The following is a 16,855-nucleotide window of genomic DNA, read 5'->3' as shown; positions in this document are numbered from 1 at the left end:
CATGTTAATTCAGCTCCCTCGACCCACGCACACAGATACCTTCACATCCAACGAATAAACAAGTGATATTTTGTTACCAAGCTGTACTCCTCATGACTTTACCATTCTACCTCTCACCTCAAGCTGATAAACCATTTTGTCTCACTGAAGTCTGAGCTCAGTGTGAAGCAGAAAGATGAACAAATTGCACTGTGCTCTGGGTTAGACTCAGTAGTTTTAAACTCCAGGAGACATAATGAAAGAACTCAAATGCTTTTGCTATTATCACTTTCTGTAATGATTTACTTTGCGACTGATTAGCTCCATCCTATTAAGAGGTATGGTAACCATTCCAAATTTATGTGTGGAGAGAATGAAAGTATGCTGAGATGAGAAATGTAACTAAAGGGAATTGAAAGAAGAGGGAAAATTTGCTGCCATGCTGTTAAGTGTTATTTATCATATGTTCTCAGGGTGTGTTTGGGATAAAAATACAAAGCTCTCAGTGGAAATTCAATTCCTAAATTCAATTCCTCCAAACATTATAAACAAAAGCTTAAAACTTCCAGGGTGTCTGGGATGAAGCAGTGATAACCTGGGCCTTCAGTGGGATCCTAGATACCTTTGGTATCCTCTCTGCCAACACACTCAGGACATTGCTGAGGGTGAGAACAAAGTGACAGTGAGTGAGGGTGGGCTTTCCTTGCTCATTTCTAGGAGCAAAGCACTTGCCCAGGGAAATTCACCCTCTCTTACTCAGCACAAAGGGGCACCCTGGCATTTCCTATCCCCCCACAGCCACTGGTGATGTAAAGCTCGTGTGGAAAACCTTGTTGCACAAGTTTTGAAGGGCTTAGCAGACCATAGTGAGAGACTCTGAACTTGGGGTCAGTTTATCAAAGGCACACTCTGCACTGGCCATGAAGGAATCCACTGCTGGCAGCCAAGGGATCTGTGCAGATTGCTTCAGGACCAAGCACAAACACGGCAAGGGCTCCCAACAACCCTGATCTCACCAGTGACCCTCAGACAGGGAGGAAGTTTCCTTGGGGGAATTTGGTGAGGATGCAAAAAGTAATCAAATGGCTTGAATGCATGGCAAGCCTGTGACTATGATAGGTAATATGGATGTGAATTGTCTCTTACAACCTGCAAAATATGAACACAAACCATTCCATATCACTTGACCTCATTGCTCAGGCAATCAAGATGGTCTAAGCATAGCCTGAAACTTCAGAACTGTGTTACTGCATACTGCTATTATTGTCAAGATGTGCTACCCTGGCTAAGTTAGAAGACTTACAATTTAATAAGTAAAATGTCAAGTGTTCTACTTAAAGAAAGCAAAGAAGAGAACGTAGCAATGTTTGCAACACACAACATGAGACTTATAATACTGTTGTAGACAAAAGTATCTTGCCTTTCAACATTAGTTCCCACAAGGTAATGCTCACTTTATCTTATGTGCTGGCACTGCAAGGAAAAATAAAAACATTAAATGCCATTTTATTTATATCTGCAATTTTTTCTGGCTTATCTGCAACATAACAAACAGAACTCTACAACTGCTGCAGAAAAGCCTGAAGTGTTCTAATATGCTGTAAATCTCAGCACTTTCTCTTTAACAGGTGTTACCAGAAGTGAAGAAATAACATGCTGCAAATTTTCTCTCCATCTCAGCTCTCACTACAATGCAGAAATTAAGGGGTTTTTTACATTTTCCATCTTTTAACACTATCTGAATTAAAGAGTTTCAAAAATTTTAGCTTAGAAAAACACTGAGCTAAAAATGGGAGCTTTTTTCTAATGTATCTCTGAGGAAAAACCAGCTGGGTTATTCACTTAATATCCCAATAAACACAGAGTTTTAACATTGCAGCTAAGAAAAACCATTTGGATGCAGTGGCTTTTATCCCAATGCATCATTTTAGGCCAAAAAAGCAAATTACATATCATACCTTCCTTTAAGAAAAAAACCTTTGAAAGTGGCCTATAACTCCTGTTCTTCTGTCTGCTGGTGATAAACAAAGCACCAGAGAAGCCCTGCAGACTGAAGGGGAGGAAGGTGAATTCTTGCCTCCTACAAGGCACAGAAAAACTATCTTCCCTTTGACTGAAACAGCCCAAGAAACAAAAAGCTGACTGAGAAATTTAAGAGTAGTTGGTAAGAACATGACAGCCAGCGGCCTACCTTGATATGAAAGTTGGCTGAGTCTCACCAACAAAAGCAGTCCTGGATGTGGTGCTCAGAAGCAAAGTTAATGAGAATACTTTGCATCAGCTGTCAGAATGTATTAGTGTAAAAGTCATGTAGACATGGATTATACTAAGGTTAGTAACTAGAAAGTAAGTAACTTGAATTATATGCATTAACTCCAATACACAAACAGATGTTTAAGAATTTTGCCATTGACCAGATTATGTATTTATTTCTTCATGATGATTTCAGAGTGTGATTTTTAAGATTCAGTGATGTTAGTAAAGCATTTTTCCCTTGTCTGTTCTCTGAGGTTCCTTAGCATACCAGAGAAAATAAGGAGGGTTTTTATATTGTTTTTTGCTAGCATTGTACACACCAGTTTCCTTCCTCAATTTTAGCCTCAGTGTAAAATTAAAGCAAAAATATCACAGAGAAAAGAAACAGAGAAACAAAGAATTAAGGAGCTATCTGGCATAAATAACTCCTACAGAGTTATGGCAGAACTGGCAAAGATTGTGGGTTGTTGCAGCTCAGACGTGGTAGGATGAAGCTGTGCATTCACACATTATATGATGTAGGCCCCAGCTGCTGTTAATGGAAGAGCTAAAGCTGCCTTATCCTTCTCTGGCTCAATAAATCAGAGCCTGAGTTAGACTAAGAAAAAAGAAGAAAGCAATTTTTGGGACAGCAGGCAGCGTTACACAGAAAGTTTGCCAAGTCTTCAAGTCCAAAAGGAATAAACAATGAGAAACTCTTCCCCAAGAACATTTGTTTTAACGCTTTTTATCTGATTGTGTAGCAATTCAACACTTATAATACATTTAGTCCTGTCCTTTACCATCTCAGCATTCATTTCACTGCACAGACTTGTAAACTGAGGCTCTGCTTTACAACATACTGACTTCTGCAGGTAGTGCCAGGTATTCAAAATTCTGTTTAAAAAATAATATTGTATTAAAACCTATATAATCACTTCTAAAACATTCTCAAGCATTCCAAGAATCCAAAATCAAAAGAAAACCTCATGCTCCATATGTTTATAAAGAGGCTTGCTTTTATATAATTAGTGTGAATATCTATTATTTTGGATTGAGCAATGTTTTCAGCATTGATTACTTTGTTCTCATTTTAACTTTACAATAAATGACTTTAGTAGTTTTCCTGAGCCTGGGAGCTTTAACGATGAAAAAGTTTAAAAATCATGAAAAATGAGAAATACTAAACTTGTTACCTCAGAAACAGAGTCCTGAGTATATTTCACAGGATACAGAAAAGTTTCACTACTTCCACAGACATTAGCATACACAGAGCAAATGTTAAGTGTTCAGCTTTCCTTTCTACCCACTTCTTGGCTTCTGTACTGAAGATGACAATATTTCTAGTTAGGGAACAGGTGCCCATTTGGAGTTGGACTGGCAATGCCACCTGCTTTCACATGGGCAACTACAAACATTTTATGTATTCAAGTGCTTCTAAAATATAAGATTGCAACTAACCCACTTCATTTTCAAGCCTTTCTGTCTTTTTTTTGCTATTAGCATGATAAGCATGTGCCTTTTGAGAGACATTTAGCAGTCAAGCACTGTAAACCAAGAGCTTGCTCTTGCTGTTTGGGTCTGCCCCAGCCTTTAAGAAAGGCTGACCTGACCATCAGTGCCTGCACCCATGCTGGCTCCCAGCCTCCCCCACACCCGGGCTGCAGGACAGCCCAAGACCACTCAGAACTCAGTCAACCTTTCTTCTTAAACCTAGTAGCAAGCAATCATCCATTTAAGTGGGAAAAATTTTGCTGGTTTTATGTAAAACCTCTGTATTGCATTCACCTGAGCAAAGCAAGAGCTGGATCAGATCCACCTGCTCAGATGTAAGACAATTACAGAGTACTGCAGTTCTCTCTGCAAAGAGCTCATTTTCATCCAAATCTCTGCAGTGGTACTTTAATTGTTCCTAACTTACTGCAATGGTCAGTAGAAAATGTTGTACTACTGTAAGAAAATGTAAAATCTTTTTAAATGAGCAACTACCAAACTACATACTTTAGGGTGTATCACTTTCTGTAATATTTCTTGGCTCCATATGTTTAGCTTAGGGCAATATGTACATTTTCTTATGGTTCAGCTTTCTGTCTGCAAGATGGCAAACAGTAACTCATTTATTTTGTTAAAGCTCCAAGCGACAGCTCTGCCAAGACCAATAAAAAGCACACTTACAGTTAACATGTTTTTCTGTGTTATCTATAAATGTTGTCTATATTGCAGTCTTTGCAGTCCCATAAGTAAGTGATTTGTATTAAAAATGTATTCTGCCAGATCTGGAAAGTTTTATTATAATTAGAAGAATAACAAGTCTAAGAAAATACTAATGCTTCTGTCATTCCAACGCATGGCTGTACAGAGAAAATAGGTCCAAGACTTGCTAGCTAATTTGTTATCCTAAAGGAAAAGAATTAAAATTGCAATGTGAAAAAATTGCCATGGTTATAAAGCCCTCACCCTACTGAAGAGGGATATGAATTAATATATAGCCTACAGACTAAACCTTTTACTGCCTTAATTGCACAGAAATGAGTAAGATTCACTTTAAAATGTGCCTTAGGACTCCTGTAAGTCATGGTCTTACAAAATCAACCCTAATCACAAAACCACAACATTGTGCTCTCCATTGAAATACCAAAGATTTATGGAAAGACAAAACAATTTGTTATTATTCAAGGCTATCAAATCCAAGTCAACTTCTGGAAGTAAAAGCACAACAGAAAAGTTAAACTACTAAGGCACTGGAGAGCTTATAAAGTGTAATGTTCTACAGAAATTACTCTTCAAGCTTTTTCGTTCCTGAGGAAAACCTGCACTCACTCAAAGCCATTGACTTCAAGGTTCACTTTAAGTGAATTGTGTCCCTGTCTTGTAATCAGGGATGAGCCGTGTACGGTTTTCCTGACATGAAATATTTCTTAGAACTGTTACAAAAGTAATATCTTGTTCATATTGCCTGTATGAATACTTAACATACTAACTATTCTGCTGCTCAGCAGTGAGCTGAATATCTAAAGGACATTCCCCAGAGAGAATGGGTGCAATTTAGAAATGTGTATCTTCTAGTAGATTAGAAAACATGTTGTCTTCAGTAGAGATAAATATTTTTTTCTATAATCTCTATTAAGAATTAATTTTGTATTCAAGTCCATGAAATTTTTTTATCTTTGAGAGATATTTTCTCATTATTTTGTTTGGCAACATTGGGCAGGTGCACATAATGAAAGCTAAAAAGCAGATGGGGGGTGAACTTTTTTTAATAAAGTGCAGATAAGTCTTTTAAAATCTGAAGCTCAACGGCTTTTAGCAAAGGAGACACTTGTTTATATTCTTTTTCACCCAAACTAATTTTGTGAAAATTAAAAGTATAATTAAAGTGCTGATTTTTCCTATTAAATTCAGCTTAATTTGAAATTTTCTATATGAGGTCTGTGAATGAAAAGAAGATTTTGGAAAGACAAGGCTGTGGTTTTTGCACCAGAAATCCTTCCCTAGATAGAAAAAAAATTAAATATAGGCATATAAGAGAATTATTGTTTATGACTGTAAAAAATATAGTCATTAATTCTTGAAAGATTACCAGTATAAGTTGTCCCTGCATCCATTCCTTTCTTCATCATTTAGCATACCTAGAAGCAAAGCTGCTCTAAGGAGACAACACAAAACAACTGGAAAGACTTAATATAAAGAGAAATTTATGATACAGTATGCTCATATGGAAGTAGAACATTTATAAGTTACTTGCTCTGCAGCTCAATTTTAGGGGTTTATGTAACTGTGACTTCAATTCTACCTGGCTTTGAAATGCAAAGGAACATTTCTTTTTGATGTTTTGATTTTTTTTTCCTAACTAAAATTTATTTCCTCTATCCCCCAGGTTGAGCAGGGATCATGGACTAATGTATAACATGAAGAGCAGGGCCTGTTAAAGATGGAGGTGATCAGGATTAGTGCTAAGGGTGACAGAAGCATTTTATATCTGTGTAAAACAGAGTGAAGTCAGACCCATGGTCGGATGGGACTTATTCCTCCATTAAATACCTTCTTCTTTTCAGGTGTCATTCAAGGAATGGCAGGTCACTGATAATTAAGCTGGTATTTGCTTTAAAACACTGAAGTGAGTGAACATCAGAAAGAGCCCTTGATATTGAAAAGGTTCCAGTTAATTGCCACAGATGACTTGTGCTTCACAAGAAACATCTGATGCTGGCACAAGAATGGGAATGGTCTGGAACTGCAGGCATGTGAAAGGTTATGGAAAGTTCTCACAGCTACCACTTAATTCTCCTTTCTAACACAGTTCTCCGAGAAGGAAAACAGCTTAATAGATCAAATTAGCAAGTTATTCACTATTTTTACTTCACTGATCTGCTATTTAATGTCCCTGCATACTATTAGATGAAAAAGATTTTTTAATACATTTCATAATTACAGAATGTAGACAATAAATGCTACAGTTTGAGTAGCATTTATTATTGTGTGGAATTGTGGTTAATGAAAGTACAAAATATGCTCACAGATCCATATAAATGTAGCTGAAAGATAATCTGATGGATCAAACAGCATTTCATTTATTGAATTATAAAATCAATTTACATTTTGGTAATTTCTGATTCTATTTCTTTAAAATCCCCTTTAAGCAGTGGGATGCACTGTCTGAGAGAAAGATACAAAAATTGATCCTTCTCTTAATCTATAATATCATTTTATTAGTTCTAATATTAGTTCTAAGAAAGTTGTTGACAGCTTAAAGAGAGATTGGAAGACAGCAAGAAGATGTATGGCTAGAAGAAGATTTAAAGACTGTGAAGTTTGACCTAGCAGGAAACACTAAAGTACTGGATATATTTAACCTAGAAAAGATATTGGAAGGACACTGGGTTGGTATAAAAAAAATTGCCATTGGGTGTGTATGAAAAAAAAAAAGGCATATAAACCAAGGGCACTCTTTAAATCCAAAATCATAAGAAAAGAAACACTTGCATTAGAGCTGTACATGTAAAAGCTCAGTTTTCATAACACAGACTTTTTTCTAAAGCCAAACATAGTGAGTCACTAGGACTGCTGAATCTTTACACAATCCTTTCCCAGGAAAGAGGCAAGAGCATTGTCTTATCCTTCCCTTTATTCTCTAATTCGCCTGGTTTGGTTGCACAGAATTTAGCAGTACAGTTGCAAGTAGGGCCACAGTTGTATTAAACTAGTTATTAAGGCAACTGCTATTTTGTAGATACAGATGAAAATGTACCTGAATTTTCACATACTGTCAACAGAAGTCTGCAAAAGAAGGATGCAAGTGAAAAACATGTATGACCTTACTTGTCTTAAAAAATTGCCCTGGCTGTCACTGTCATGGATCTTTAGATAAACAAAGATGTTTATTCTAGAATGATAGCCTAGTGCAATTCTAGAATGATGCCCTAGTACCCAATTATTTTATAAAACCGTTTACTAACAGTTTGTTATTGGATAGTCTTAAATGTCATAGTTTTTTTCTCCCCTCTCTCTTGTCTTCTTGTCTATTCTTTTTTCTTCATTTTGTAACGTGTAGTAAAGCTGGACTCATAAGCTGCAAAAGATTGCTGTGAAGTTCCTAAACAATATAATCTGCAGGATCTAATGACCTTGTCAGCAGCATCATTTGAATGACATTTTCTCTAAGTAATATTTATATGCAGCTGGATGGAGACTACTAAGAAGTCACAGAAGCCATCACAATTCATGCAGATGATTATCTCTTGGCAGGTGTAATCACTCAGCATTGCTTGCTCTCTTCTCAGGCTCAGCTAATCACCACTGCAGTTTCCCTGCTACCAGAGAGCAAGCAAACATCCCTGCATACACTGCCCTGTGCACTGCAGGTGTGGGTAAAACACCTTGCTCAAAAGTATATTGGTCATTCTTAATACTCTGAAAAGTAATAAAGAGTCCATGAAACCGGGGGGAAGAAAATGTTTAAACAGCTTCATGCTCTTCTCCACAGTTTGGATTGAGGTTGGTTTTGATAGTGGTTTGGATTGAGGTTGGTTTTGATACTTTACATGATACATGTAAAGTAGAGAAGAAAAACTCCTTATGTAATAATACCTTCCAGTGATTTTATTGGTAACACGAGATAATTTTCTAAAAGATCAGTTTGCAAAATTTCACCTGTAAGAGCTTCAGTCAATGAAAAGAATAATGAAATTTCAGTAAGCAACAGTGAGCAACAGTGCAACAACCTGAGATTTATATTTATTGGACATTTTTACTAGTATCAATGAAATTTCATGGTTCCAAAGCATTTTACTGCAGCTCAGAGTGTGCTGTTGAATAGCTGCATTACATCTAGCTAGAGTAATTATAAAAAGCTGTCCATATCAATGTGTGATGTTCAGCTAAGTAAATATATATAGCAGTGTGATTTCACACAGCAGATGCAGCTTTGTAAACACATAGTAAAGTCAGTCTTGAAAATATGTCAGTAAACTTTTTCCTACACACATTTGACAGCCTACAGACACATTTGAAAGCCTATTTTAACACAGGAATTAAAGTAATTTTAAAATGGTTGGAAAATGAATTATATTCTAGGAAGTATATCTAACTAAACATAAAGATGCAGGAATTTCCTAGTTTTCAAAATCACCTCTATTCAGGATGTCTTTCTCATGCCTTCGAATATTTTTCCTTAACAACAGGAGCCTGAAATACTCAAGAGAGACCCTTAATGCTGCAGATTTAACTTTGTGAAACCTGATCAACTTGTGACTCCCCTAATTTTGTCCTGCATAAAATGTCAGTTCTCAACAACTGCATCTCTGGGGCCAGTAGCTCCATACACACTGAAAATGTTTCAAAAACAGAAAGACAACAGATGCCAGATAATGGCAGAGTGGGGATGAAATAGTAATCAAGGGATTTAGTGATCAACACCTATCAAAACTATTCAAGCATCCCCTGAGACCACACCTGTTGCAGCTTCAGTTTTCATACAAGTTATAATATCTCTAAATTAAAGAATGGAGTGCAAGTGAATTAGTGTTATTTGTTGAAAAGCATCAGTTGCTAAAACAAAACCGTTTAAATTCAAACTCTTTCTGAGTTTTGTAACTCAAAAGGTAGCATAATTATTGTAGCATAAATTAATGCAGAAATCTATAGTAAAACATGGCTAATTGATGACTTCTTGATAAGGAAGAGTTTCCACAAATATAAGTATGTTTAAAACATAACCTTTAAGGCCAATGTTGTACAGCAGAACAGTTGCAAAATTCTGGTATTCATGGGAACTTGTCTCTTCTGCAGTGCTAAGTACAAATACTTGGAGGTGATACACCCAAATATATGCCAGGATTTTTAACTACGTCAGAATTTGCAAATCTTCATATTAGAAATGTATTTAAGTATTGATTCTTCCTCCATTACACTGAATGGAAATTTATTGATAACACTGCTAATAAAATAAGAGTGGCTTTCTAAATATTATCATTATTTAAAGAACTTGATTCAAAAATATTATTTCTCTGTGCTTTCTGTGTTCAGATCGAAGTCATTAATTCTGCTTCCACTTTAAAAGAATGTTGTAAAGAATAGTTAATGTCTGTAAACAAAATCAACAAAATCTTTGTAATTTCTAACCATAAAATTGATCCTTGTGGTAATAACAAAGATGAAAACTTGGGTTACTCAATACCTTCTTTGTCTTGGTCTTTCCTGATCCCACCTGTTCAATGGCTTATGGTCCCTGGGGCCAGTGCCAAAGTGAGTTTACAGCTCATGGCAGAAGATGTGCGGTCCAGAGGGAAGCTAAGGACCACTGAAGGCAACCTCCATTGCACCACTCCGTGGAACTGGGTGGGAAGTTTCCAAAGCTAGGCTATGGAGAAGCTGAAAGCACTGCTTTTATTCAGCCTGAAGCACAAAAGGCAAAGGAGAGCATAACTGATGCCTTCCATTGCCCAGCGGGTGGCTGGTGACAAGGTGAAGGCAGGCTCTTCTTGGAAGCATGACAAGAAACGATGAGGGCTAACAAACAGGGTGCAACAAGGAAAATTCTGATTACATGGAAGGACAAAACTGTTCACTATGAGGTTGCTCTGACACTGAGACAGGCAGCCCAGAGGGGCTTGGACATACTCAGACCTTAACTGAACAAGGCCCCAGCCAACTTTGTTTTAGGAAGTTAGTCCAATTTTGAGCAGCAGGTTGGAAAAGATAATCTCCAGAGGCTCTTTCCAGCCAAAGATGTTCTATGATTTTCTGATTTTATGAACTGAAAGCTTAGCTACAGCCCCATTTTTCTAGGACAAAAGGTTATATGAAAAAATCTAAAGGATTTTTTTTTTTTTAATGATGTATTGGTTACAGATGAATAACAGTTGTGTTCGCTGTGTAAAAAATTCAAATGCAAAGTTTCAGTTTCAGTGAAGCTTCCAGTTCATCTGGGAGAGAGCTTCTGTTCTAAAGCTGTAAGTCACGAAGTTCTGCTCCTGAGGTGTTGCACATGTGGTCAACTATTCCAACAGTAAAAGAAATGTGATCCCTTTCAGTCCATGTTTTATTATTCACACTGCTTTACCCTGAGTGTACATACATAAATAAAGAGAAGAAGCCAAGGTCTGGAAGGGGCAAACAAAATATCTGATTAAAACAAGAAACAGTCAGTAAATTAAAAAATCTTAAAGAGCAAACTTTCACAATGTGCTTATTCATAGTAGGAAGAGGAAAATAACATCTGCTTAACTGTACAGCATCTCTAAATAAAGCTTTTGGATAGCTCAGTTGGCAGCTCACGTGAGCCCTTAAGCACCAAGACATGGTGCAGCAGTGCAAATGGACTGTGTGTGTAATTATCTCAGATGGGTACAATAATGCTGCAATTCCATTACTCTGGAGACCTCAAAGTCACTCATTTTTACATCTCTTGAACAGACCATACCAGCTTGACAGCTCTGTGCTTCAGTATGGACAACCCTAATTTTCTTTGCTCTGAAACCTGTAGTAAAACAAACCTAATAGCTGTGGTGATGTTCAGATTAGTGGTATAAAGAAGGCAGAAGGGCCTGGACTAAACTTCTGTCTAAAAACCAAACCACCAAACCAACTGTCTTTTGATATTTGACTTTGGTTTTGACTAAGGACCAAAGGGAAAGCTTTCAGTGACTAATAATGAATCCACTTTAGGAGCATAAAGTTAACTCTGTAGCTTTGTGGTTAAAGACATTTCTGGTTATTTTTCACATTCCTCCAAAACATAAAATACCTTGAATTTCTCCTATTTGCCATTTGCATGGCTTCCTTTTACAGAGCTGTATATATATGAAATTCTCAGGGTACTGTCTTTTTTCTCTGGAAAGAATTTCTATCTATTTAACATTAAGGACAATGTCCCCATGTTCTAGAAAGACTGGTAATGAAGCTGGAGCATGAAAAGTCACTCTGACCACTGAGGATTGCTGGGCACCTCACACTGCTGCACTGCATGGGCTTCTGTCAGCTTGGCAGGGCACTCACAGTCAGTTCAGTGTTTTGTAAAAATGTGGATGATACAGATATTTCCTTCAGTTCTTTCTGTAAGAGCTCAGAAAGAAATACAGACACTGCAGCTTCACTCAGGGAGGAGTTTCCTACTTACCTTAGCATGAGGTGCTCTGTCAGCTCACAAAACGGCCAAGAGGTGGAAACACTTCAAACTGATCAATCAATGCAATAATGAAAAGTATGAAAAACATGGCAGAACCTGAAGAAACAGTTAGTAGCAATAAAATTATTTGAAATGGTCTTAAAAGAAAGCTGAACACATCCAGAATGCTATTAGAAAATTAGAAAGTTCAGATTTCTTAGGTCAAATAATTAAATGAAAGCCTAAGTATAAAAGAAGTTCCATGAAAGAGGAGATAGACCAACAGTGTCTGATGTAATTTAAAAATCTCTGGCTTCTTCAGCCATGAGAAATTCCATAAGTAACTGAATAATTTTTGCAAGAACATTAAAATCTAATTTCCATTGATGTTGTACAACCAAGTCACAAAGCAATCACTGATCAATACTGTTAAAACTGCACTTCATTTTCTGTTTTAAAGCCCTAACAACTAAACAGATGTATGAAAAGGTAAAAATGTTCAGAAAGTTTAAACTTCTTGGAGTTTCACCAGCAAAGCAGAAGTGCCAGAATACCACAAAATCCCACAAGGATTTGCAATTAGTCTATGCTGGACATTATGGCACCACATTTGAGTATTATGAGGTGTTTACAATTGAGAAGGGTCTCAAAGCCCTCAGATATTCACTGGTGACTACAGACACTTCAATACAGAGTACATGTGTGGTTTTGACTTATATAAACTCCACCTGATATGAATGAATTCAGCAGTAAGGACAAAGAAGGACAAATGAATGTTAATTTGTAACTAATGCCCAGGAAACTAAAAATAAAACAAAGCAGAGATCAAGGTCAGAATAAATGGAGCAATATCCTTGATTTAAACTCTATTGAAAAGTCCCCCAGCCACAAACAATTTTGATTGATTAGCAATATCTATTCTACTGGAGGTCAGCCACTTAGCTAGTTAATTTTATTTATCTATATTTGCCACTAGGATAAAGTGTTTGTGACATCTAACATGCTTTAAGCAAAAGTCTATCTTTACCAATGCAAGCCAATCTTGACAACTGAAAGCCCAAATGTAACAAACTACTATTGGTGGAGGGGCTGTATGAAATGAGAAACTATGTGCAATAAGAGCATTTATTCTCAAGGCTACAGGTGGATACCAATAATGTGAATGTAGAGAGTTATATCCAGTTACATACAACAAGCAGAGTTCAAAAGTTTGAACACTTACCTCTTGGAACTAAAGGAAATGTTTGGTATGAAAACACTTGATGTAAACACATAAGCAATTTTGAAGTTTGGAGAATAAAACAAAAGAAGTAGTGAGGAGAAAGAGCAATACTGAATGAATACAGGAAAAGAGACAAGTAAAGCAGGCAGCTGCAATATGAGTAAATGTAACAAAATAGAGAGATGACTTTGAGAGAACAAAGAAGAAAAATTTGTTATTGTCTAAAAAAGTCAAGTAAACCTCTTTTCTATAGAGTAGAAATAGTACCTTCCTTAGAGTCAATTGAGGAAAGGCAGTTTTCCATAGAGATGTCACGGCTACAATTTCAAGTATGAAGCAAGGAATGAGGAAACAAGTCACATTGTTCTATTTTCAGTTGCATCCCAGAACACAGACACATTCAAGGAACAATTCCCATACTAATGCCTTCAGGGAAAGCAAGTTGTACAAATTGTTGAGATGAAGCAGTAGGAAGTCAAGAGTTTCAATGTACAACTCGATGCTTCACATCAATACACACGTGAGAGGGTGACACTTGACACGGCATTTGAAGAGGACAAAACCTGGCTGCATTCAGCCAATCTGTCTTGCCAAGACTACATCTTTATATAAATCTAGTCAATTGATATTGACTGACTCATCAGAAAAGTAAGTCACACTCTTCCCAGGTACGTGACTTTGCACTGGCTGTGGGAGAGAAAGGTGAGCCTCCCCTGAGCGCTGGTACATCTGCTTCTCCAGTTTAATGATCAGTGTCTCTACAGATGCTCACAGACCTGTTTAAGGAAAACCACTGGTAAGAAAATGACTCAGTCTTGCATTCCTTACGCAGACTCAACAAATCCAGGGTATTCAACAAATGAAAAAAGGGCCAAAAATTAGTCAAGGAAATTATTTTCCTAACTCAAAGACTTTTGGAAGTTTTACTATTTATGCTTAAACATTTAAAAAAACTAGATTTATGATCCCTAACTCTTGGTAATATCTTCTTCTCCCTCCAAATTAATAGAATTATAAGGCTATAATCTATCTTTTTCAATATGCCTAAATGACATACTGAAAAACTACAGTGACCTCACAATTACCCATAAAGATTTATGATTTTGTTTTCATTTCAAAGAACATTACTCTACTTCAGTTATAGGATATCCAGATTATCTGGAATTAAGTTTAGCTTTTAAATGTCACATGGATTTCTGCCATACATTTTAGTATTTGACTCTTGAGCTTAGTTCCTGTAGATTGCAAGGAACACACAGTATAAACACTAACTACTGGGTGGTTTTTTTTGTTTTTTTAAATACAATAGTATATTGAAACCCAGAGTCAAAATCAGAAATATAATGCAAGTCATGAATGCATGTGTATTTTCTCTTTTTCCTGACAGCCAATAAGCGTATTTCTAATACCTCTTTTAAATCAGCAGTCAGATGTCCATAAATGACTTTGCACTTTTCTTGTTTTCTTGTTCTACTCATGAGCTTCTCCAGCTGCTACCCACACTGCTACCCCAGCTGGCCACTGGCCTCAGTGCATGGGCCAGATCAACAGCTGTGAAGGCAATATTATTTATAACCATATTCACCAGAAATAAAAATTGTCTTGAAATGTAACTACAATGTCCTATATGTAAGGCTTACAATTATAACTACATTTCTAAAAGCAGATGAAACCTCTGAGCATCCTAACTACAATTACTTGAAGGTCCCATTGAAGGGAACTTTTTTGAGCTCTGAGAAACTTTGGTGCAGATGAATTTTGAATGACATGATGCCTGATAAAATATTTTGCATAAAAATAAATTTTTCACATTGATGCTGATATAATCTACATATTTCTTTAGAATTTTTCCCATCTACACTAAAATGTTGTTAGGTACACGGCTGCAGAAGCTGATCATTTTAGTTCCATGGATTTTCTGTAAAGAGATTTGCTGGCTAATAGATCTGGCTAATTAAGCACTGTGAAATATGCCATGGGTCAAGGACACAGTTGTAAAAACTTCCTAGCCTAGAAACATCTATTAATTTACTCCAATGTGCATTAGGTCAGTAATATTTTGTTAACATAACTTAAAATAAACGATGAAATGATGTGAAAAAGAGGAAAGCAGATGGTTAACAATGAATTGCTGGTCACAAAATCCAACAGCTTGACAGATGACATATTGTATGTATCATGCCAATTTGGGAATGTTGCCTGGACTGGTGCTAAAACTGTTCATGGCTTGGGATATTTCATTCATTTTGCTTTGCTTTCTACTTTCTTTTCACTTGGAGCTAAGTTAAATTCTTGATATACACCAAAGAGAAGCACAAAAAATAGATACACAGCATCTTACTAGTGCAAGATCATTATACATTCAACAGTACTCTATCATTTACAAGAAATTTAGGAATCCCAAAGTTCTTTCAGGAAAAATGCATGAGGAAAAGTTCATGGTCAAAGATCCAGCCTGACCTTAAGTAAGGGGTAGATGAGAGTTACAAGTGAGTTAAGATACAGATTTCTGAAAATCAAAAGTATTTTCTCCTCTTTTTTTTTTTTATGATGGCTATTTTATAATTTAGTTATTGATGTTAAAGAGAAGCAAGGAAGCATTATTTCAGTCTAATCTCCTTGAAACTTTGCTCTTGCACAGGTCTCATTTTTTTATTCAACCTAGAAAAGTTAAGACTGCATTTCAAATGAATTGGTGGAGTGAGTGCATCAGTCTGTTGGCCAGAAGGGAAATTGGGTGAGATCCAGATTCCTTTACAAAGGATCAAAAAAGAACTCCTATTCCTCTATCCAATTTGTAAAAAGTAATCAGTTTGTCCAGAACAGCATTGTATATTTGGTTACATTTTCCCAAGCTATCTATCATACTAGATACTTCATCAATTCTGTTATGAGTAAAGGTAAAAGAATAGAGAAATTAAAACCTAGCAAAACAATGCTCTCTAAAAACACCAATATCTCTATCTTGTACGACTAAAAATATTGTTCCAGTTCAGCTTCCTAGCAGCTCAACTCTGGAATTTTAATCCTACCATAATGTTGACTATCTGTGAAGCAAAAATTACCCCTTTTTATGTGCCATGTAATACTGAGATTCAGGTTTATTTGAGCTGATTAACAGATAACTAACATTTGGCACAAATGCTTGATTAAGACTCACAACCATCCAAAGTTGCATGTGCAGAGCTAAATGTTCACTCCTGTCATCAGATTTTAGATACCACCAACCAAATGTTGTGGTTTATATATGGTACATATGTATGGATTGGCATTGTCTCTGTAAAATGAGTTCAACATTGAAATAAGAGGGGCTAGGGTAGAATAATGGAAACTCATGTATCAGAAATTGGTGCACCATAGAAAAAACACACCAAATCAAACCTAAATATGTCATGTGGAATGTGCTTTATCTATTGCTGCCTTTAAAAAGAGGAAAAGGCATGCATAATTTCATACACTTTCTAATAAGGAACAAACAAAATAAAATATATAGTTTTTAATAAACTGAATTCTAAACTTTTTATTAGGATAAATAGAATGTTCTTTTATAGCCTTAGTTATTAACCTACACAGGAATTTGAATAGCTTATGTTTCCCCTTCAAGACCTTGCTGCACTTTGCTTTGTCTTATATTACACCCATTATGAAATATTACATAAAGCTGACTTTGGCACTAATTTAAAATCTTCAATTCTACACTTAAATCTTCAAAATTAAAAAGAAAAAAGCTAACAACAAATAGTTACTCATTTGTTAACACATTTCATTCCAGATCCATATTTGGAAAACCAAACACAGATTTTATGAATAATAAA

The 16,855-nt window shown here is 36.2% G+C and overlaps 1 protein-coding gene across 8 annotated transcripts in view; it reads right to left on the bottom strand.

The window, feature by feature from the left end:
* KCNIP4 (potassium voltage-gated channel interacting protein 4) overlaps positions 1-16,855 on the bottom strand; it is a 392,972-nt gene that overhangs the window by 144,664 nt on the left and 231,453 nt on the right. The window lies entirely within an intron of this gene.

This window comes from Ammospiza nelsoni, chromosome 4, assembly GCF_027579445.1.
Source record: "Ammospiza nelsoni isolate bAmmNel1 chromosome 4, bAmmNel1.pri, whole genome shotgun sequence".
In the NCBI taxonomy this organism is placed as follows: Eukaryota; Metazoa; Chordata; class Aves; order Passeriformes; family Passerellidae; genus Ammospiza; species Ammospiza nelsoni.
Note: the sequence above shows the minus strand (reverse complement) of the source record. Positions and strands in the feature narration are given on the sequence as shown.